Genomic DNA, 24578 nt, shown 5'->3' on the forward strand with positions numbered 1-24578 from the left:
CCCCATTAGGTATGTCCTCTCAGCAGGCAGTGCAGCCATTAGGTATGTCCTCTCAGCAGGCAGTGTCCCCCATTAGGTATGTCCTCCATTAGGTATGTCCTCAATTAGTTATGTCCTCTCAGCAGGCAGTGTCCCCCATTAGGTATATACTCTCAGCAGGCAGTGTCCCCCATTAGGTATGTCCTCTTAGCAGGCAGTGTCTCCCATTAGGTATGTCCTCTTAGCAGGCAGTGTCTCCCATTAGGTATGTCCTCTCAGCAGGCAGTGCCCCCATTAGGTATGTCCTCTCAGCAGGCAGTGTCCTCCATTAGGTAAGTCCTCTCAGCAGGCAGTGCCCCCATTAGGTAAGTCCTCTCAGCAGGCAGTGCCCCCATTAGGTATGTCCTCTCAGCAGGCAGTGTCCCCCATTAGGTATGTCCTCTCAGCAGGCAGTGTCCCCCATTAGGTAAGTCCTCTCAGCAGGCAGTGCCCCCATTAGGTAAGTCCTCTCAGCAGGCAGTGCCCCCATTAGATATGTCCTCTCAGCAGGCAGTGCCCCCATTATGTATATCCTGTCAGCAGGCATTGTGCCCCATTAGGTATGTCCTCTCAGCAGGCAGTGTCCCCATTAGGTAAGTCCTCTCAGCAGGCAGTGTCTCCCATTAGGTATGTCCTCTCAGCAGGCAGTGTCTCCCATTAGGTATGTCCTCTCAGCAGGGAGTGTCCCCCATTAGGTATATCCTCTCAGCAGGCATTGTGCCCCATTAGGTATGTCCTCTCAGCAGGCAGTGTCCCCATTAGGTATGTCCTCTCAGCAGGCAGTGTCTCCCATTAGGTATGTCCTCTCAGCAGGCAGTGTCTCCCATTAGGTATGTCCTCTCAGCAGGGAGTGTCCCCCATTAGGTATGTCCTCTCAGCAGGCATTGTGCCCCATTAGGTATGACCTCCATTAGGTATGTCCTCTCAGCAGGCAGTGTCCCCCATTAGGTATGTCCTCTCAGCAGGCAGTGTCCCCCATTAGGTATGTCCTCTCAGCAGACAGTGTCCCCCCAGAAGGTAGATGGGGCGCACTTACAGTTATTACAATTATTATGTCATTAGTGAACTACATAGCTCAGCATACCAAGATGACGGACCTGTTTATATATCATCCAGTGGGGCTTCATGCTGACATTACTTGCTTTGCAGTACATAGGTCTTGTGAAACAACTATAACAGTAAGTCCCGGCGTGCCTTTACAGCTCGCAGTTTTTATGGCTCGGTGATTCTTGCACTTTCACAATTGCCGGGGAGTCGCAGGTTACAGAACACTGATAACATACAATGATTTCCTCTTTATGGCTGCATCCTGCACTGGAACTCACAGCACCGAGATGACACCATGTGGAATCTAATCTTATTGTTAGAATACTCACCCTTTTCTGATCCAGAGAAGCCAGGAACATAAAGATGGTCGTACAAGCCAACATGGTATTAATAAAATTTCCTGTTAGTGACCCATTGTGATGCTGACCTTCCTCTCTGAAGTCATCTCTACTTGTCTGTACTTTCCAGTAGATACTTCCTGCCAGTCAGTGAGTGCCAACCTCTGCCGCCTGCCATACATCTGCTGTCTGCCATACCTCTGCCGCCTGCCATACATCTGCCGTCTGCCATACCTCTGCCGTCTGCTATACTTCTGCTGTCTGCCATACCTCTGCCGCCTGCCATACATCTGCCGTCTGCCGTACCTCTTGTAACGCCTGGAGTAGTAGATCCACTGGACCGTCACCAGCGATGGCACTAACCTCACCAGGGAGCGGAGTCTAAGGGGCCGCTGGTTTTCACCAGAGCCCGCCGCAAGGCGGGATGGACTTGCTGCGGCAGGCGACCCCCAGGTCGCTACCCCTGGCTTGGTTGCTGGTGACGGCAGGCGAGGCGTGGCAGGAGCAGTAGGCAGGAGATCGTGCAGGCAGAGGACAGAAGGCGTGCTCGCAGGTGGCGGACAGGACTCAGGAACAATGGGAAGGCAGCGGGCAAGGATAGGGACAAGGACTAAGGACAGGAACCAGGGACAAGGACTAAGGTCAGGAACAACAGGGAGCTGGGCCAAACGCTATGGGAAGCATGTAGAGGCTCCAACCTGAGGGACAGGGCATGCTGGGATTTATAGGGAGTGATAGGTGCAACTAACCAATTAAGGGCGGACTGGCCCTTTAAATCTGAGACAGCCGGCGCGCGCGCCCTAGGAGGCGGGGACGCGCACGCCGGCCGGCACAGACCAAGACAGGAACGGAGGAGAGGTGAGGCGCCCCAGGGGCCGAACTAGCAGCAGCGCCGGGTCCCTACACAAGGACCCCGGCGGCTGCATGGGACAGGAGGCGGTCGCGGCGGCGACCCGGAACGCGGGAAGCCGCCGCGGCCGTGACAGTACCCCCCCCCCCCCTTTGGCCTCCCCCTCTTTCTTGCCTGCAAATGGCACAGGAAGCCACAAAGTCTTTGACATCTTGGAACAAACTGGGCCACCAGTAGTGGCGGGAGATCCGTTGCCCGGTCTTTCGGACTCCAGGGTGCCCGGCCTCCAATGAGGAATGTCCCCACTTCAAAATCCCTCTTCGAAGCGCAGGGTGAACATGGGTCTTTCCGGGGGGTATTCTCTGAAGAGTAGAGGTGACGACTGGTACTAGGCGATCAGGAGGTATACTGTGGCGAGGGGATGTGGGTTTGTGGATGAGATCCTTCTCGGCAGAGAAGGCATCCGCCAAGTCTTGAGACACTGGTTGGAACTTGAGGTGACTTGAGACACTGGTTGGAACAGTCCTGACCCCAACTGATAATCCCCCCGGTTCTCCAGTCCAGCTTAGGAGCATGTAATTGCAGCCAAGGGAGTCCCAGGAGGATGGCGGGGGATGAATGGGGCAGGACGTAGAAGGATATCTTTTCCTGATGTAAAGGACCCACCTGGAGGACTAGAGGTGCGGTCTGGAAATATATCTGGTCGGTAAGAATCTCGCCCGTGACCGAGGAGATAGTCAAGGGCCTGGCTAGTTGGATCACGGGTAGCCGCCATCTTTGGACCAATGTTGCCGCAATAAAACTGCCTGCTGACCCAGAATCGAGAAAGGCAGTAGTCTGGTGATTTTGTCCTGAGGGTGTCTGGATGGAAACTGGCAAAGACAAACTTGGAAAGGTAGCGTTCACACCTAGGGACACCTGTCCCACCGGACCTAGGTGCGAGCATTTCCCGGACGTTTGGGGACGTAGGGGACATCTCAGCCGAAAGTGATCCGAACCACCGCAGTAGAGGCAGAGATTCAGCTCCAGACGACGAATTCTTTCATCAGGCGTCAGGTGAGCCCGTTCCACCTGCATGGGAATCTCAGGAGAGGGCTGGGGCACCGGAAAGTCAGGATTCTGGAAAACCAGCGCCAGCTGGTGATGGCGACGGGGCAAGCCTAGTAGATGTTCATGCCGAACCTCCTCCTCCCTCTCCGAAAAACGAGTATCAACTCTGGTGGCCAGTAGGATGAGTTCGTTCAGGGAGGTGGGTAGGTCTCGGGCGGAAAGCACGTCTCTCACTCGACTGGATAGGCCCTTCTTGAAGGTGGCTATTAGAGCGGCTTCATTCCAGTCCAATTCAGCCGCCAGGGTACGGAACTGGATGGCGTAATCGCCAACAGAGGAGCTCCCTTGAGAGAGGTTGAGGAGAGCAGCTTCAGCTGAAGAAGCACGGGCAGGTTCCTCAAAGACGGAGCGAAACTCGAATAGGAAGGCCCGGAGATTGACAGCAGCAGGGTCATCTCGGTCCCACAGCGGCGTGGCCCAGGCCAGAGCTCTTCCTTCCAATAGGCTGATGATGAAAGCCACTTTAGAGCGCTCAGTGGGAAACTGATTGCTTAGAAGTTCGATATACATAGTGCATTGAGTCAGGAATCCTCTGCACAACTTGGAGTCACCAGAGTATTTGCTTGGGAGAGCCAGTAGAAGTCTCGAGGTAGCTGCAGGTGGTGATAGGCGCTGGGCTGTAGTATGCTGCTGTAGGGCGGCAGTCAATTGCTGGATTTGCTGCGACTGTTGCTGGATCTGTTGAGCCTGTTGAGCGACCACTCTGGCGACGTCACGGAGATCAGGCACCTCGCCGGGATCCATGGTTGGAGCCTACGCCTGGACTAGTGGATCCACTGGACCGTCACCAGCGATGGCACTAACCTCACCAGGGAGCGGAGTCTAAGGGGCCGCTGGTTTTCACCAGAGCCCGCCGCAAGGCGGGATGGACTTGCTGCGGCAGGCGACCCCCAGGTCGCTACCCCTGGCTTGGTTGCTGGTGACGGCAGGCGAGGCGTGGCAGGAGCAGTAGGCAGGAGATCGTGCAGGCAGAGGACAGAAGGCGTGCTCGCAGGTGGCGGACAGGACTCAGGAACAATGGGAAGGCAGCGGGCAAGGATAGGGACAAGGACTAAGGACAGGAACCAGTGACAAGGACTAAGGTCAGGAACAACAGGGAGCTGGGCCAAACGCTATGGGAAGCATGTAGAGGCTCCAACCCGAGGGACAGGGCATGCTGGGATTTATAGGGAGTGATAGGTGCAACTAACCAATTAAGGGCGGACTGGCCCTTTAAATCTGAGACAGCCGGCGCGCGCGCGCCGGCCGGCACAGACCGAGACAGGAACGGAGGAGAGGTGAGGCGCCCCAGGGGCCGAACTAGCAGCAGCGCCGGGTCCCTACACAAGGACCCCGGCGGCTGCATGGGACAGGAGGCGGTCGCGGCGGCGACCCGGAACGCGGAGAGCCGCCGCGGCCGTGACACCTCTGCCATCTACTACACTTCTGCCGCCTGCCATACATCTGCCGTCTGCCATACTTCTGCCATCTGCCATACCTCTGCCGCCTACTATACTTCTGCTATCTGCCATACCTCTGTCGTCTGCCATAATTTTGTTGTCTACCATACCTCTGCTGTCTACTATTCTTCTACTGCCTACCATACCTCCGCTGTCTGCCATACCTCTGCTGTCTGCCATACCTCTGCTGTCTACTATACTTCTGCCGTCTGCCATACCTCTGCTGTCTGCCATACCTCTGTCGCCTGCCATACCTCTGTCGCCTGCCATACCTCTGTCGCCTGCCATAATTGTCGTCTGTAATACCTCTGTCATCTACTATACTTCTGCTGTCTGCCATACCTCTGCTGTCTGCCATACCGAGCTTCGCAAAACGATCGCAAAACGAATTTTCCGTACGATATATATTGTACCATCTAAACGCTGATCGTTATGAAAAAAAAAAACGTTACTCCGACATCGTTAATCGTACGATCGGGCCAATTATCGTTTCGTGTAAACGCAGCATTACTGAAACGTGTTCTTTTATTCTAATCGCATCTAATTGTAATTTTCTTTTTTTGTACATTGTTATGGGGGCGGCCATCTTGCAGCACCGCAGCCAGTGATTAGACGCCTGTCACTTCAGAGAGGGGTGTAGCTGTTCAGCGGCAGCTCCGGTCAGCTGGGAGGAAGCAGAAGGACACTGGGGAGTGTGGGCAGGTAAGTATATGTTTATTATTATACTTTCATCAGCTGCTGACTGTGCATCACTGATACGTGTAGCAATGCCGCTTGGCAGACGCAGATTTCTCCACATGTTGAAAGACAATGATCAGCTGATGATCAGCTCCCCGACTGATCGTTATCTTTTTTATATCTGGGCGATATCTGCCTGAATCAGCCTGATTGGGCAGATAATCGGCCAGTGTAACAGGGCCTTTATACTGATGCTATCTACTGGTGTCACCTAATGCTGTAATTCTGTACAGATCACTTTACAGCAGCCTCCTCCTTATCATCACAGACAGGGCAGGAAGTCTCAGCTAACGGCCCTATTACGCTGGAATCACACAAGGCAGTGTTTATATTTCCGTGTCCTGCAACCTTTACCCCTCATTTCCAGTTCCCCTCAGCCGCTTATGACACTTCTGGCCCTGTATCTGTACTGACAGGCCGTTCAGCCAATAACAGGCTGCAGAGCTGTTCCACGTAGGCCAGTGATTGGCTAAGCGGCCTGTCACAGAAGAGATGGGACCAGAAGTGTCAAAGGGGTAGAGACTGCAGGAAACCGGGGGAGCATGGGTAAGTATAAACTTTATTTCATGTGAAAGCAAAGGCTGCAGGACACCGGGGGACCATGGGTAAGTATAAACTTTATTTCATGTGAAAGCAAAGGCTGCAGGACACCGGGGGACCATGGGTAAGTATAAACCTTATTCCATGTGAAAGCAAAGGCTGCAGGACACTGGGGGAGCATGGGTAAGTATAAACCTTATTCCATGTGAAAGCAAAGGCTGCAGGACACCGGGGGAGCATGGGTAAGTATAAACCTTATTCCATGTGAAAGCAAAGGACATCGTTAACGATATATAAACATATACAGCCCTTGCTACTCAATCATGGAGCTGTGTGATAGGCTCAGTAAGTGGCCGCTGATCAAGCAGACCGACTCTCACTACACTGTTCTCGGGCTGTGTAATACAGCCTCTAATTATAGACATAGTGGCGAAAAAGAAAACTGCAAGATTACAGGATTTTTGTATAATATAGACAATAAAATGAAAAATAAAAAAAAAAAGTCACAAAAAAATAAGTTTAACATAAAAACTTGTTTTAAACAATAGGTCATTTTGTGATGACACTGTCCCTGTCCCTCGACCACTTCCCTCGACCCCAGGCTATTCGCTCTCCGCCTGATGATATAGTAGAATATAATCCTACAATTCAGGCTCAGACGGTAACAAAAACATTAATTTCATGACTTTACACTGAATATTTACACATAACTGGCGCTATATAAACCGTGTGTGACTCAACGCTCATTCATTCCACGGACAAACACTTCTCTAGGACTAAAATACAATGAAGACCACAAAGCTTCTCAGCGATCGCGGAAGGGGCCGATACCAAGCGGCGTTACCAATTTCAAAGGATTTATTTTTGTGCCATTAACCTGTACGCGGCATTGGTGTTACCTAGGAAACTGCAAAGGTGTCAATCAAAGCTTCCAGGCTGAAGAATTCTGTGCCGTCTCCTCTGCTCTGTCTGAACCTTCAGAAATTAAAGTGCAATAGAGCAGATTCACTCGGATCACCTAAATGTAACAAATATAAGAAGAAGTAAGTGAACCATCTGGAATCAGCAAGGTTTCTGCATCGATTTTCTAATAAAATGTGATGTGATTGATGTCACACATATAGACAGACACAATGTAACTAATAACACACAGATGGTTGTACTGTTCATGTCTGTTGCATAGCACAGAGAGTAAACATCCACAGTGCAGGGGGGAAAGGAAGTGAGTCAGGACCTTTGAGAGATAGCGGCTTAAATCTGAAAGCTGATGTAAACAAGTCCCTGGCAGGCTGTATCTGCAACATTGGAGCTTCTTTGTAATGCTGGGAGGATTATTCTGAGGTCAAGTTGCTAATGAACTGACTGTGATTAACCCTCACAGCATTACAAAGAAGCTACAATGTTGCAGATAAAGCCTGCCAGGGACTTGTTTACGTCAGCCGTCTAAGAAGGGAGGGGGGGGGGGTGAGGAGGGGGAAACAGAGAGAAAGGCTCACACACAGATTTTTTGTGTCTTCAGCAGAATGCATCAGCTGAGAACTGGGGGAAGGAGACTGAATAAATAATAACAAGTATGGAAGGAAATGTTAGTCTCACCATGGGCAGCGACATATCAAAAGTTATGTTTGAGTGGAATACCCCTTTAAATAAGTTATACACCTTTTATACTTTCTTCAAGGTAAAACATTACCTCTTCAGTCCACAAACTGTCCACTAATAGAGTAAATTCAGGGCTGTGGCTGCTCTCCCTAGATGTGGGCGTCCTGTTTAGATGCTTCCAGGAGCACAAGGGGCAACCTGATGGGAGAAAGACCCCAAGGGGAACAGAAAACCCAGGAAGACTGTACAGACAGCGACACCTCATGTGTCCTCCACTATAGAAACACTAACAGGATGGTGATCATATCCGCAGGCCATGAAGAAGCCGCAGCTGGCCAAAACCTGCAGTACAGAGTGAACACAGATGCATATATACAGTACATGGAGCTTATGGAAGGCGTCTATCCAAGCTGTTATACTGTATGTTTTGTGCTTTTATGTCTCATTCCATCAGTGTTCCTGACCAGAAGGCTCCATGTCTTACAATTTCTTACTGCACTGAAGGAAGGAAGGAAACGCGTCATAGAGAGAGCTTACAATGTTCCACCAGATACCTGGCTGCATCCTATTACTTTCTATAGAAGAAGCTGGGTGGGTTACTCACCCTCACATAGACCCGCCACGCTTTCAGTTTTTGCATTCTGTGTTTTGTGGTTTTTGTGGTTCTTACAGGAAAAAATGTAGGTTGTTTCATCCCTTTTCTTTTATAATCATCACCCCCCTGTCATTGCGGAGGTTTATCACTTCTCATAGCAAGGAGTCCAGCAGACGCCAGATAAATTGTATAGGGAAACATATGATGTATAATGCAGACATGGTGGAGAAGAGTCTCAAACAATGCGACGCCTTGTCACCCACTCAATATCAATCTTTAAAAAATGCAGGAGGGAGCCTGGAATAACACTGAGCGTCCATCCCTCCCCCACAGAAGCATCATGAGGCTCCGCGAGAGAAAACAAATCATCCCTCGGGTTAGTTCTCCATCAGTGTCACAAAATTCCATTTCTGGGTCAGCGTGTGAGCGGGTGTGATCAGGGGGATTGTTGTGAGTTACTGATCACCAGCAAGGAGTCACACATCTAACATATGGTATAGTCACGGCCGGTATAACAGGCGACGGACCCTAACATACAACCACTATCGCACTTTTGGACTGAAATTTCCTATACCAAGAATACTGCTGTATAATGGAAGGCCGGGGTTACTGGGCGACTATGTCCTTCGGGGGTCGCGGAGGCAAACACTGACAATGCAGGAACCGTGCTGCATTACAACTAACAAGCGGTGGCGGAGACTGCGGTCACAAGGAATCCATCTAGGATCGTCTTCATTGTGTCACCATTTACCTACAGCTGCAATGCCGCACGATCCCCCCTGTACAAAATGGCCGTCTCTGCTCATGGTTTCTGATAAGTCGCCGTATACCTCTAACCTTATCCATCCATCAAGTGTCTGCACAATTCAGCCAGGGGCGGATAAACTTTACCATAGGCCCCGGGCTGTGCACCAGGCCTGGGCCCCCCCACCCACTGTAACTATGGCAGCACTAGCCTGGTGCTCATTGTATGGGATAAATAATGCCATGATGCCCTGATTTGTGCAAAATTGTAGTAAAAAGCAGTGATTTTTTTTTTAAATCATGGCAGAACTGTAGCCAGGAGACAATACACCACTGAAAGTATAAGTCTTTTTGGATGGCCATGGGCCCCGGGCTACCGTCCGCTATTGAATTCAGCCATTCACTGTCCACATAATAGTGCCATATAGAGCCCACATAACAATACTGACCAAAACACACTTTTCATCTAGCTGTAAGCTTCAGAGTTTAGTTTTGGGGGCAGCATATACACCATTCATCTTTCTTCTCCATTGCCAGGCATCATAGGGGGCGGAGGGGTCCTGATTCTGGGAATAGCACTATGACGCTGGTACCCCCCATCCTCTCTTGCTCTTGTCTAACAAGCCATAAAACTCTATATGGAGTTCCACCAATCATCTGGACAATCAGAAGGACGCTAAAATCCTCTACTCAGTGATTGTCCAGCCTTACTTATTAGTGGCGTATTCCGGTCAAAATTAAAGGGGTTATTCAATGTCAGAAAAACATGGTTACTTTCTCCCAGAGACAGCACCGATATTGTCTCCAGGTCAGGTGCAGTTTGCAATTAAAGTCTATTTACTTTAATGGAACTGAGTTACAAAACCTGCCCCCAACCTGGAGACAAAAGAGGTGAAAATCCTTGTAGAAAACCTCTGCTGCTCTGGACAGTTCCAGACATGGACAGAGGTGGCAGCAGAGAGCACTGTGCCAGACTGGAGAGAATACACCACTTCCTGTAGGACATATAGCAGCTGATAAGTACCGGAAGACTGGAGAGAATACACCCCTTCCTGTAGGACATACATCAGCTGGTACGTACTGGAAGACTGGAGATTTTTAAATAGAAGTAAACTACAAATCCATATAACTCTCAGTTCATTTGAAAGCCTTTTTTTGCCAGTGTACCCCTTGAAAACTATATATGTGGATATTCCAGCGATTATCTATAGAATAAACAGCTCCCAACCGCACTGGGCTCCTTCATCGCTCCCTAAGGGTAATTTTGAGTCCTCTCTAGTGCTTCTAACGTCCTTCTTAAACTTTTTAAAATCCTCAAAGACTTTTAAGATGGCGCCTCCTGGAAACGACATCTCCCGGGATGCTGTGTGCCTCATTTACTACAATGTCTTCCCACCCTTGTCTACTGGTCACTTTGTATAGCGGAATACAGAGAGGAAGGACATGTGATGGCTCCAAGGTCTTCTGTGAGGTGAATCAGCAATTGATTTGTATCGCTAACCCGGCCCACAGAGATGGGGGAGAGCGATCTGCAGCAAGATGGAGAGGACTGTATTCTGAAGATTTTGCCTGTCTAGAAGGGGGGAGTTAGCGCCAAAACAAAGGAAATGACGCAAATAGTATATGAAACACGGGGGAATTAGGAAGGTGCATCATATGATTAACCTTTTCCTGACCAATATACCCCTTTAATTAGAGGGAGGTTCAGAATTCCAGAATATGTATATCCTTCAAAAGGCTTTCAAGCAGATGACCCCCAGCTGATGGACACAGCAAAGACATATAGGGGGAGATTTATTAAGCATGGTGTAAAGTGAGACTGGCTCAGTCGCCCCCGGCAACCAATCAGATTCCACCTCTCATTCCTCACAGACTCTTTGGAAAATGAAAGGAGGAATCTGATTGGTTGCCGGGGACAACTGAGCCGGTTTCACTTTACACCATGTTTGATAAATCTCCCCTTAGTCTTCTAGGGACTTGTACGTTGTGTATGTTGTGTACTAAGGTACCTGACAAGGACCTGCTCTACTTCTTCCTCTGCCGCTGATGGATCCTAGATGTAGAAAAAGGAAGAATATAAGATGTAAGACTCTGAACGAGATGTGAGACTATGAAGACATCAGCCAGTACTGGTGAAGCCTCGGGAAGACATTGAAGTGAATGGGAGTCAGAAGATGTCTAGCGGCATATGGAGAATATAAGCATGAATATGGGAGCCTGCCAATCTCTTAAGTGTACTCTGCCGAAACCTTGTAGAAGTTCAAAGAAACGGCAGCTAATATCCCATTAAGTAAAGTGGAAAGAGCGGTAAGCCGGCCGAGTCCCAGGAGTGTTACCTTTAACTAAAGATGATAATGCTTTCCATGCCAATCCCCCACAACTAAGAGGGATTAAAGGCGTAGTCCAGGCAGTGCACAGCAAGTTGGTGACCGCTACATCCCCTCAGCCTCCTCTGTCTGTTCTGATGCCTCATTGGTCAGCCGTGCTAGAAATGGCGGCCTGATGAACTTTGTGTCCGTGACTATTAGATTATTCCAACAGTTCTTGTGTTCTTGTGCTGTAACTCACATTTGACCCCTATCACATGACGTCTCTTTGTCAATTGTACCACAATGCTAGTCACATTGAAATATAAGTAAAGGACTTCTTATAGGATACACAGATCCCGTATCCTACTTTTTTCCAGCCAGCACTTTAACAGTTAAACAATCACTGTCATTTCTGCAAACTCTGCATAGAGCAATAGTACAAGAGAATATAAGAAACACTGTAATATATCTTATCAGACACACTGTAATGGCTTCCTTCTCCTATTATCACCATCTGCCCCCCCCTCCCCACCTCCTGGTTAACCTGCTGTTTAAATGACTGCTGTTTAGAGATGATCGAACAGGGCCAAGGTTCAAATGCCGATGGTTCGGGTTCATACGAACCTAAACCTCGGCCCTGTTCGATCATCTCTACTTCTTTTTACCAATTACGACTTTAATTTGATCCCTGAACTAGCTACAAGTCACTGGAGGGGGGTGGTAGAAGATGGGAGGGGGAGTGCAAGGAGAAAGACAGTGGAAATAAAAGGAGGGAAGCAGAAATATCCTAAAGAAAGTCCCATATACAAGATAAATAATGGCCACATATAGTGCTGACACTAATATACACACTTGATAGCCTGAGAGGTCACTGACAGGTTCGTTTTAAAGGGGTACTCCAGAGAGAAAAGAAATGTTCTTAAATCGACTGGTATTAGAAATTTATAGAGATTGGTAAATTACTTCTATTTAAAAATCTTAAGTCTTCCAGTAGTTATCAGCTACTGTATGTCCTGCAGAAAGTGTGTACTCTCTCCAGTCTGACACAGTGCTCTCTGCTGCCACCTCTGTCCATGTCAGGAACTGTCCAGAGCAGCAGCAAATCCCATAGAAAACCTCTCCTGCTCTGGACAGTTCCTGACATGGACAGAGGTGGCAGCAGAGAGCACTGTGTCAGACTGGAGAGAAAACACCACTTCCTGCAGGACATACAGCAGCTGATAAGTTTATTAGATTATCCTTTCCTCATTTTGGCCAATCTGGAGAGAATCCTGGAGATAAATCCTTCCAAAATCCCTTTTATTATCCTGCACTTTAGCCGTACAGACATCCCTTACTGACAAGATATAAATATCCTCCCGGAATAACCATCCGAGTCAATAAAAGCACAAATAATGAGGTGACAATAAAATGACACGGCTGAAAATAGCAAATAATAACATGAGAAACAATAAAAACAATCCGGGCCGGAGCCGCCCTGTGATAAAACGCGTCAAATGAAAATCTGTGATTATTAAGAGCCGCATGCAGTGTAGATTCCTATAACTCTGCCAGTCTGGGTGCTATAATACTACAGTCTGTGGGGGTATAACACTGCCAGTCTGGGTGCTATAATACTACAATCTGTGGGGTATAACACTGCCAGTCTGGGTGGTATAATACTACAGTCTGTGGGGTATAACACTGCCAGTCTGGGTGGTATAATACTACAGTCTGTGGGGTATAACACTGCCAGTCTGGGTGGTATAATACTACAGTCTGTGGGGTATAACACTGCCGGTCTGGGCGGTATAATACTACAATCTGTGGGGTATAACACTGCCAGTCTGGGCGGTATAATACTACAGTTTGTGGGGTATAATACTACAGTCTGTGGGGTAAAACACTGCCAGTCTGGGTGGTATAATACTACAGTCTGTGGGGTATAATACTACAGTCTGGGTGGTATAATACTACAGTCTGTGGGGTATAACACTGCCGGTCTGGGCGGTATAATACTGCAATCTGTGGGGTATAACACTGCCGGTCTAGGCGGTATAATACTACAATCTGTGGGGTATAACACTGCTGGTCTAGGCGGTATAATACTACAATCTGTGGGGTATAATACTACAGTCTGTGGGGAATAACACTGCCGGTCTAGGCGGTATAATACTACAATCTGTGGGGTATAACACTGCCAGTCTGGGCGGTATAAAACTACTGTCTGGGTGGTATAATACTACAGTCTGTGGGGTATAACACTGCCAGTCTGGGTGGTATAATACTACAGTCTGTGGGGTATAACACTGCCGGTCTAGGTGCTATAATACTACAGTCTGTGGGGTATAACACTGCCGGTCTGGGCGGTATAATACTACAGTCTGTGGGATATAACACTGCCGGTCTGGGCGGTATAATACTACAGTCTGTGGGATATAACACTGCCGGTCTGGGCGGTATAATACTACAGTCTGTGGGGTATAACACTGCCAGTCTGGGTGGTATAATACTACAGTCTGTGGGATATAACACTGCCAGTCTGGGTGGTATAATACTACAGTCTGTGGGATATAACACTGCCGGTCTGGGCGGTATAATACCACAGTCTGTGGGGTATAACACTGCCGGTCTGGGCGGTATAATACTACAGTCTGTGAGATATAACACTGCCGGTCTAGGCGGTATAATACTACAATCTGTGGGGTATAACACTGCCAGTCTGGGCTGTATAATACTGCAGTCTGTGGGGTATAACACTGCCAGTCTGGGTGGTATAATACTACAGTCTGTGGGATATAACACTGCCGGTCTGGGCGGTATAATACCACAGTCTGTGGGGTATAACACTGCCGGTCTGGGCGGTATAATACTACAGTCTGTGGGGTATAACACTGCCGGTCTAGGTGGTATAATACTACAGTCTGTGGGGGTATAACACTGCCAGCCTGAGCGGTATAATACTACAGTCTGTGGGGTATAACACTGCCGGTCTGGGCGGTATAATACTACAGTCTGTGGGGTATAACACTGCCAGCTTGGGTGGTATAATACTACAGTCTGTGGGGTATAACACTGCCAGTCTGGGTGGTATAATACTACAGTCTGTGGGGTATAACACTGCCAGTCTGGGTGGTATAATACTACAGTCTGTGGGGTATAACACTGCCGGTCTGGGCGGTATAATACTACAGCGTGTGGGGGTATAACACTGCCGGTCTGGGCGGTATAAAACTACAGTCTGGGCGGTATAATACTACAATCTGTGGGGTATAACACTGCCAGTCTGGGTGGTATAATACTACAATCTGTGGGGTATAACACTGCCGGTCTGGGCGGTATAAAACTACTGTCTGGGTGGTATAATACTACAGTCTGTGGGATATAACACTGCCAGTCTGGGTGGTATAATACTACAGTCTGTGGGGTATAACACTGCCGTTCTGGGCGGTATAATACTACAGTCTGTGGGATATAACACTGCCGGTCTGGGCGGTATAATACTACAGTCTGTGGGGTATAACACTGCCGGTCTGGGCGGTATAATACTACAGTCTGTGGGGTATAACACTGCTGGTCTGGGCGGTATAATACTACAGTCTGTGGGGTATAACACTGCCGGTCTGGGCGGTATAATACTACAGTCTGTGGGGTATAACACTGCCGGTCTGGGCGGTATAATACTACAGTTTGTGGGGTATAACACTGCCGGTCTGGGCGGTATAATACTACAGTCTGTGGGGTATAACACTGCTGGTCTGGGTGGTATAATACCACAGTCTGTGGGGTATAACACTGCCAGTCTGAGCTGTATAATACTGCAGTCTGTGGGGTATAACACTGCCGGTCTGGGCGGTATAATACTACAGTCTGTGGGGGTATAACACTGCCGGTCGGGGTGGTATAATACTACAGTCTGTGGGGGTATAACACTGCTGGTCTGGGCGGTATAATACTACAGTCTGTGGGGTATAACACTGCCAGCCTGGGTGGTATAATACTACAGTCTGTGGGGTATAACACTGCCGGTCTGGGCGGTATAATACTACAGCGTGTGGGGGTATAACACTGCCGGTCTGGGCGGTATAATACTACAGCGTGTGGGGGTATAACACTGCTGGTCTGGGTGGTATAATACCACAGTCTGTGGGGTATAACACTGCCAGTCTGGGCTGTATAATACTGCAGTCTGTGGGGTATAACACTGCCGGTCTGGGCGGTATAATACTACAATCTGTGGGGTATAACACTGCCAGTCTGGGCGGTATAATACTACAGTCTGTGAGATATAACACTGCCGGTCTGGGTGGTATAATACTACAGTCTGTGGGGTATAACACTGCCGGTCTGGGCGGTATAATACTACAGTCTGTGGGATATAACACTGCCGGTCTAGGCGGTATAATACTACAGTCTGTGGGGTATAACACTGCCGGTCTGGGCGGTATAATACTACAGTCTGTGGGATATAACACTGCCGGTCTAGGTGGTATAATACTACAGTCTGTGGGATATAACACTGCCGGTCTGGGCGGTATAATACTACAGTTTGTGGGGTATAACACTGCAAGTCTGGGCGGTATAATACTACAATCTGTGGGGGTATAACACTGCCGGTCTGGGCGGTATAATACTGTAGTCTGTGGGGGTATAACACTGCCGGTCTGGGCTGTATAATACTACAGTCTGTGGGATATAACACTGCCGGTCTGGGTGGTATAATACTACAGTCTGTGGGGTATAACACTGCCGGTCTGGGCGGTATAATACTACAGTCTGTGGGATATAACACTGCCGGTGTAGGCGGTATAATACTACAGTCTGTGGGGTATAACACTGCCGGTCTGGGCGGTATAATACTACAGCGTGTGGGGGTATAACACTGCCGGTCTGGGCGGTATAATACTACAGTCTGTGGGGCATAACACTGCCGGTCTGGGCGGTATAATACTACAGTCTGTGGGGTATAACACTGCCGGTCTGGGCGGTATAATACTAGACTATAGTAATAGCTGTGCAGCGATCAGTAGGGACCATAGAGCCCATGTTATATAAGACTCTGCCGGCCACGTCACACGTCACATTGTTGCTGTCCCAGGGTGGCCGCTATATTTCCAGGGTGCAACGTATGACTAGGACAGAATACATGAATAGTGTGAACTCAGCCTTATTCCTGCCCTTGATCGCCTGTCTCAGTAGTGGGGCCACAGGGGTCCCATAATAACCTCCTCCCTCTTTTCAGAGGGATATCAGAGAAACGTTCACAACCCCTGTGTTATACTGTAGTAGAGAAGGCGCATCGGCTGATTGTGACTCTGTGATTCTAGCTGGCCGCGTTACAAGTGCTTAAAGCTTCTTCAGTAGTAAATATTCATATGATATCCCCTGGAATTGTGCCATGTTAAAGTGAATGTACCATTGGATACCGGTGGCGCAGTCCTTTTTTGAAACACCGCCTGGTTCCCGCGTTCAAGATTTGCTGTGGATTTTCTTTCCAAATTTGAGGTAGAAAATCCAAACCAGAACGGCAATGTGGAAGATGAGAAATGTCATCCACACACTATAATAATCTTACAAGTAAGCCCCACTGACTACAATGGCCGTCTCCAGACCCTAGTATTTGTATGGGGCAGGTTTGTAAGCATGCTCTGTGACCTGGGCAGAAGTCATTATACAGGGGAGAGGATGCTGAGCTGCTATTGTCTCCTCTATCTACTGGTGTCACCTCTTTGCTATAATTTTGCACAGATCACTTTCCAGCAGCCTCCTCCTTATTATCACAGATAGAGCAGGAAGCCTCAGACTAGTTTTAGGTCACGTGGTCAGAATGAAAACTGCAAGATTTCAGAAATATTTTAAAATCTAGACAGTAAAATGAAAAATTAGAATAAAAAAAACACCTAAAATTCCTAAAAACTTTAAACAATAGATAATTTTTTGATTACAAATTCCCTGTGTGACAGGATTCTGCAATAACAAAATATATAACAAAATGAAGGAACACCATCATGGCTAAAGGACTGGTTTTACATTAAAGGAGAATTCCTGGGTCTGCCGGGGAGAAGTTGGCTGAACATAGCATGCACTTACCTCCCCGGCTTCAGCGCTGGAGTCCACTGTCCTCCAATATGGTTCCTGGTCCCCCAGCCGCTTACTGGTCTGAGCGGGATCGTAACGTGACAGCCCACTCAGCTAGTCAGTGACCAAGGCAGGTCCCTGTTTAGACTAGGATGTGGCCAGGGGACCAGGAACTGGAGTGGAGCACAGCGGACCCCAGCGCTGGAGCCGAGGAGGTAGGTGCATGTTGTTATGTTGAGCTCTTTTGAAAAAACAAAACATAAAATGGCCGACCCCAGACTTCTCCTTTAACCCCTTAAGGACAGAGCCTGAAATGGCCTAAAGGACAGAGACAAATTTTATGAATATGACCTGTGTCACTTTATTCATTAATAACTTCGGGATGCTTTTACCTATCCGGCTGATTCTGAGATTGTTTTCTCGTGATATATTGTACTTTACATTTCTGGTAAATTGGAGTCGATACTTATAACGAATCTTTATAAAAATAAAAAATAAAATAACGTGAAAAAAATGCATTTTTCCAACTTTGGAACTTTTCTGCTTATACAGAAAATGGTTATGCCACACAAAATACTGAATATATTAAATAGCATTAGCAACATGTCTACTTTATGTTGGCAGCATTTATTAAACTATCTTTCATTTTTTTTAGACAATAGGAAGCTTAAAACTTTAGCAGCAATTTTCCAAATTTTCTGTAAAATTTGAAAATCAGATATTTTTAGGGACCTGTTCAGGTTTAGTGTATTTGAGGGGCCTGTATGTTAGAAAGCCCCACAAAGCACCCCATTTCAGAAACTGCACCCCCAAAACTCTGCAAAAGCAGATCCAGAAAGTTTTTTAACCCTTTAGGGGAGTCACAGAAATAAAAGCGAAGTGTGTAAGAAATTTGAAAATTTTAATTTTCTGTGCAGTGATTTTATTGTAATCCAATATTTTTCATAATTGTAAACCTATTCCCAAAGAAATGCACCCAGATATTTATTGCCCCATTTCTGCAGTTTATAGAAATACCCCATATGTGGCCCTATTGCGCTATTTGACGCAACCACAAGCCTCAGATATAAGGGAGCGCCTAGTGAATTTCAATGGCTCCGTTATATTTGGTCATTTTTGACTGTACCACTTCAGGTTGGCAGAGGCTCTGGGGTGCCAAAACCTAAAAAACACCCCTAAAGGGACACCATTTAGAAAACTACACCCCTCAAGGAATGTAACAAGGGGTGCGGTGAGCATCTGGACCCCACAGGTGCTTCACAGATTTTCAGAACAATGTGGCGTGAAAAAAGAAAAATTTATTTTTTACACTAAAACGTTGTTCTAGCCTTCAATTTTTCATTTTCACAAAGGGATAAAAGGAATAACAACCCAAAAAACGTGTAGCGCAGTTTCTCCCGAGTACAGAAATACCCCACATGTGGACATAAAGTGCCAAGCGGGCGCAGGACGAGCCTCCAAAGGGAAGGAGCGCCAATTGGCCTTTGCAAGCTGGATTTCACTGGAATGGATTTCAAGGGCCATGTCGCATTTACAGAGCCCTCATGTTGCCAAAACACTGGAAACCCCCCACAAGTGACCCCATTCTGGAAACTACACCCCTCAAGGAATCTCACAAGGGGGGCAGTGAGCATATGGACCCCACTGGTGACGGGCACAAATGTGGAACAATGTGACGTGAAAGGGAAAATTTTCATTTTTTCACATTCACAGTACAAATGTGCCCGTCATTAAGGGGTTCATATCCTCACTGCACCCCTTGTTAGATTCCTTGAGGGGTGTAGTTTCCAGAATGGGGTCACTTGTGGGGTGTTTTCACTGTCTTGGCAGCACGACGACTCTGTAAATGCGACATGGCGTTCATCATCCATTCTGGCCAAATCCAGACTCCAAAATCCAAATGGCGCTCCTTCCCTTCGGAGGCTTGCCGTGCGCCCACATGGCGCTTTACGTCCACATGTGGGGTATTTACGGACTCTGCGAGAATTGTTCTACACATTTTGTGTGTTTTTTTCTTTTAACCCCTTCTGAAAATGAAAAATTTAAGGCTAAACCAACATAATAGTGTAAAAAATGTAATATTTTATTTTCACGCCACATTGTTCCCCATTTGTGCCCGTCACCAGTGGGGTTCATATGCTCACTACACCCCTACATTCCTTGAGGGGTGTAGTTTCCATAATGGGGTCACTTGTGGGGGGTTCAACTGTCTTGGCAACACAGAGGCCTTTCAAATGCAACAAGGCCCCTCGAAATCCATTCCAGCCAAATCCAGCCTCCAAAAACCAAATGGCACTCCTTCCCTTTGGAGGCTTACCCTGCACCCGCATGGCGCTTTATGTCCACATGTGGGGTATTTATGTATTTAGGGGAAATTGCTCTACACATTTAGTGTTTTTTTTATCTTTTAACCCCTTGTGAAAATGAAAAAAATCAAGACAAGATCAATGATTTAGTGTAAAAACTAAACATTGTTTAGACTAAATGTTGGTCTAGCCTTGATTTTTTCCATTTCTACAAGGGGTTAAAAAAGAAAATGAATGCAAAACGTGCAGGGTAATTTCCCCTGAGAATGAAAATACCCCACATGTGGACATAATGTGCTATATGGGCACAGGGCAAGCCACCAAAGGGACAGAGCGACATTTAGAGGCTGGAATGGAGGATGGAGGCCATGTCACAATTACAAAGCTCCTGTGCTGTCAGGACAGTAGACACCCCCCACAAGTGACCCCATTCTGGAAACTACACCCCATAAGGAATCTAACGAGGGGTGCAGTGAGCATATGGACCCCACTGGTGACAGGCACATATGTAGAACATGTGCTGTGAAAATAAAAAAATGGCATTTTTTTATTTTCACGGCACAAATATGCCCGTCTCCAGGGAGGCATATCCCGCTGCCCCCCTTGTTAGATTCCTTATGGGCTGTTTTTTCCAGAATGGGGTCACTTGTGGGGGGTTTCTACTGTCCTGGCCGCACAGAGGCTTTGTAATTGCATCATGGCATCCTCTAATCGGAATGGCGGCCATACCTACTTAGCTGGGGAAAAGGGACAATTCTAATTTATTTGGGGGTATTAGGCCAATTATTGGTTTATAAGGTTAAAAATGACAGGTGTCCATCAAATTCAATCTGTGTTGATCCAGAGGAAGGCAAAAAACCCTCCGTGAGGCAGACGACAGTAGCCTCATCACAGAGGAAAAATTCCTTCCCGACTCCATAATGGCGATCAGAATAATCCCCGGATCAACGTGACCCCTGAAATAGGAAAAAGCGACAGAATTTAGATAATGTAGAACTTTAATGACGTGTGGTGCGCCTTGAAGCGATCCAGTATGCAGAGGCCGGGGGGATCAGGACAGGTGTCACGCTGGAAAATGGCGTCCTTCCTGATCCCCCTGTTACGCCACACTCTGCACTTCTTCTGGGGTCTCCTTTTTTCCAGTGTGGGGGACGTCACCTGGAAAATGTTGTCCTGGTGCGATACGGGGTCCCTCATATCCAGAAGCGCTGGGTCCGCTCCATGGCTGCTAAATATTAGGGCTTTATTACTGCTTCTTATATGTTCAGATCGTGCCACAAGCTACAGTAGCTCGGGCAGCGAGGGACCGGAAGAGGGGGTGCTGGTATAAAAGTTATCCCCGTACAGGTGGTAACCTTTATCCAGCAGTGGGAAGATCAGTTCCCGAACGATCTTCCCACTAACTCCGAGGATGGGGGGGGGGGGGCATCTTGGGGCTGGATTCGGGTGTCCCTTCCTTCATACACTGTAACGGTACGTGCACACTGCGGAATGGTGAAGGATAACCCTTTGTGCATTCCGCAGCTGGCACCCACCGGCGGACTGATGCGGGTGGACGTCTCCGCTTGTGTCACACTCCATTCTATGCACGGGCGGATTCCGCCCTCTGTCCAAAGAATGAACGAGTCTATGACACGGGTGGAGATACGCGCCTCCATCAGTCCGCCGGCGGGTGCCAGCTGCGGAATGCACAAAGGGTTATCCTTCGCCATTCCGTAGTGTGCACGTACCCTAAATCTGTAAGTGTACCCTGAGGTACTCTCACAGAGTTTGGAGAATTTCACGCCATGCCATCATCTCTTATTACCATCACTGGATGATGATGATGATGATGAGGATGAATAGCGGAAAAAAGGATCCCCCCATTCATCCTCCCTGGCTGTTTTGGTGTCAAAGGCAATAATAACGTATGCCTCCGACGCCGAAAACACCCTGGGGGCCATTTTTACATGGGGACTAGTGTATGGGGTATGTAAATGTGTAGTGGTGTAGTGTAAAACTTTATTTCATGTAGTGTGGTGTAATGTAGAGTTTTTTTTACGTTGTTTTTTTTTACAGTAAGAAAAAATATACCTACGCCAAGAAAGGAGCTGCTGATAAATGGCGCACTTATGTGCGACACTTATCAGCAGCCAGTGGCTGTAGGATATAGGGGGGAAAAAACGCCCCTACGCCAAAAAGGAGGAGTTGCTGATCAGCGGAGCACTTACGTGCGATGCTCATCAGCACTCAGCGTCGTTAGGGTGCACAAAAAGGAAAAAAAAATTGAAAAAGAAAAAAAAAATCTTTTTAACTCAAAGCAACTGATCAGTGAATAATATTCACTGATCAGCCTCTAAGGGGCAGTACAGCGAAGCTGCCAAAGACTTCCGAAGCCCGCAGAAGCCCGAAGAGCCGAAGATCTACGAAGATTTCCGTAGTTAGACGAACATGACCCGACGAAACCCAGAAGTCGCGCTGAGGACGCCGCGGACCGCCGATCGGACCACCGATGACCCGGAAAGCTGTTTTCAGCTGCTATTGGCTGATATGTATTGATCAGCCAATAGCAGCGATCGTCAGCACGGGGGGGGGGTTTATCACCCCCCGTGCCGACGAGCAGAGAAGGCCATCTTCCCCAAACGCTGTGTGTGAAAACACAGCGATCGGGGAAACATCGGGCGTAAGTGTACGCCCGTTTGCATTAAAGCCCACCCTGCGCCCGATGTCCTTAAGGGGTTAACTAAAAGTTGCTACAACAGCCGATCCCACCAATCTACCTATGGAGCCACAGCTGATCGTACAGGGGACCGGCTGTTTCTTTCCAGCAAGTGGGGGCAGAAGCTTTTGGTGGCACACGGCTGCTAATGTGTATTCATGCTCTGTAGATATGAAAGTGAGATTTACTATATGGAGTGGGAGATGATTGGTTGTTCCTGAACCGTCAGAACTCGTTTTACGTAACTTTCTCCTAACATCCGAATGACATGGATCCACATTCTTTGGAACGACTGGTGGTCGCAGATCTTGTTATTTACCATTGAATATGGATCCTAAGAATTACAGAAACCTGTTTGATGAATGTGACTAGTGGGCAGGCCCAGCCTGGATGTTTTTTTTTATTTATAGTCTTATTCTTTTTATTACTTGCCTACGTGCAGTTTTATTAATTGTCGGCTCATTATCTGTATTCTAATTGAGTTGGATAAATTATCCAGGGAGGATATTTATGGTAATTGATGGTATCTCGTCCGTGAGGGACGTCCGTGCTGCGGCTTATACCGGATAGAAAGAAATATTGTGAGTTGTTACTATGTGAGGGGGGCCCAGAAACATGGCTAATCTCAAATAGATTCAGGCTTCTCTCAGTTTGCAGCATAATACGATATACGAGGAGTTTCACATTAGTGTATTATGACCACGTTATTGCGCTTATATTATAGTTGAGTGTCCTCGTCTGCCTGTTGGTTACTGACCATGGCTGGCAGCATCTATGGGATCTATGATACTGTGTGTTCACTCCAGCAAACCTGCCTTGGGTGAGGGAAAACGACATTAACATCAGAGCGAAGATGTGGCGGTAATACACTCACCGTTATCTAACGTTAGACCACCGATGAGGCGGCTTATCTTTGGTTCTCAATGTTCTATCTTACACCTTATTGTCAAAGAAGCGCTGCCGAATCTGTTGGCGCTATACAAATAAATATTATATTATTAAAAAAGGCACAAAAAAGATTTAGAACTAGAGATGAGCGCAACTGGAGTGTGCTCAAGGTGGATGGTTTGGCATTTGATTCCCGCTGGCTGAAGGAGTTGGATGCAGTCCTAAGGAGTCCAGGAAAACATGGACTGTAACCATACTGTATTTTCTGGGCAGCCTTAGGACTATGTTCAGACTTTGTAAGAGACCGGCTGTTCCGTGACCCGGCTGGGTCAGGGAATGGCCGGTCTCAGAAAAGATCATCCCGGCCAGTACTGCAGTACTTGTTGGATGATCTTTTCTGCCGCTAAGTTGTGATGTGGACGCATCCGTATCAGAACTACCCACTGCACATAATGGAGCGTGCAGCCGGAGCCGCACGCTCCATTGTGTGAACTGACATGTCAGGGATCCTGGCTGGAGTGTATACAATGCAGCACAACGTAAGTTCCACACTAATCACGGCCGTGATGTTATGTTATGTGAACTTAGCCTAGGGCTGCATCCAACTCCTACAGCCACCAGTAATCAAATGCCGAATAATGGGACTGGAGCATTTATCTCTGTTTATAATGCATAATCCTCACCATATACACCGCGCTGACTGAGGGAATAAGTAAGGCTGGGTTTACACTGCAGTTAGGGTGCCCTCACACATCCTTTTTGTGTGACATTTTTCAGGCCTCTAAAAAAACTGCCAACTGTGTTTCTGACTTGATGTGTGAATGATCTTTTTAGTGGTGTAGCCATTTTTGGGTGCTGAACATAGGCACAACAATGCCCTTTTTGGGACAACCAGAACAATCCCATTGAAGTCTATGGTAGAAAAAAAGCCACAGTTTGCCAAAAAACTATCACCCCCTCAGCATGCTGCGATTAGGAAAAAAACTGCCACAGAACCTCAAAATCACCAGAGAGGAGAGAAAACTGCTGTGTGTGAGGCCGATCATAAACTTCCACTCACCTCTTGCTAACACCTGGCCGCTGGGGATGGTAAGGCAATGTGACGCCAACCTTAGGAAGCCAAGAAGCATGCCAGCGTATGAAGCCTACTGATGGTGGCACATTGAGTTTAATAGGGTGCAGACTACTATTAAATGAGTACAATTGGGCAATGGACGGAATGCGGTCATCAGGCTGGGATCACACTGCGTTTCTGCAGTCTAACGTATACGTTTTATAAAAAAAAAAAGGATGCAATTGTGT

General features: G+C 47.6%; 1 long non-coding RNA gene across 2 annotated transcripts in view; it reads right to left on the bottom strand.

Moving 5' to 3' along the window:
• The window catches only part of LOC138790118 (uncharacterized), a 33421-nt gene that overhangs the window by 1847 nt on the left and 6996 nt on the right, over window positions 1-24578 (bottom strand). The window contains exons 1-3 of one of the 2 annotated variants that reach the window (XR_011362842.1): window positions 23263-23326; window positions 11028-11071; window positions 6980-7098 (exon numbers count right to left, since the gene is read on the bottom strand). This is a non-coding gene — a long non-coding RNA (uncharacterized lncRNA). Of the gene's footprint in view, window positions 1-6979; window positions 7099-11027; window positions 11072-23262; window positions 23327-24578 lie in introns of those variants that run through there. The other variant, XR_011362843.1, reaches the window with a different exon arrangement.

Source organism: Dendropsophus ebraccatus, chromosome 4 (assembly GCF_027789765.1).
Source record: "Dendropsophus ebraccatus isolate aDenEbr1 chromosome 4, aDenEbr1.pat, whole genome shotgun sequence".
Classification (NCBI taxonomy): Eukaryota; Metazoa; Chordata; class Amphibia; order Anura; family Hylidae; genus Dendropsophus; species Dendropsophus ebraccatus.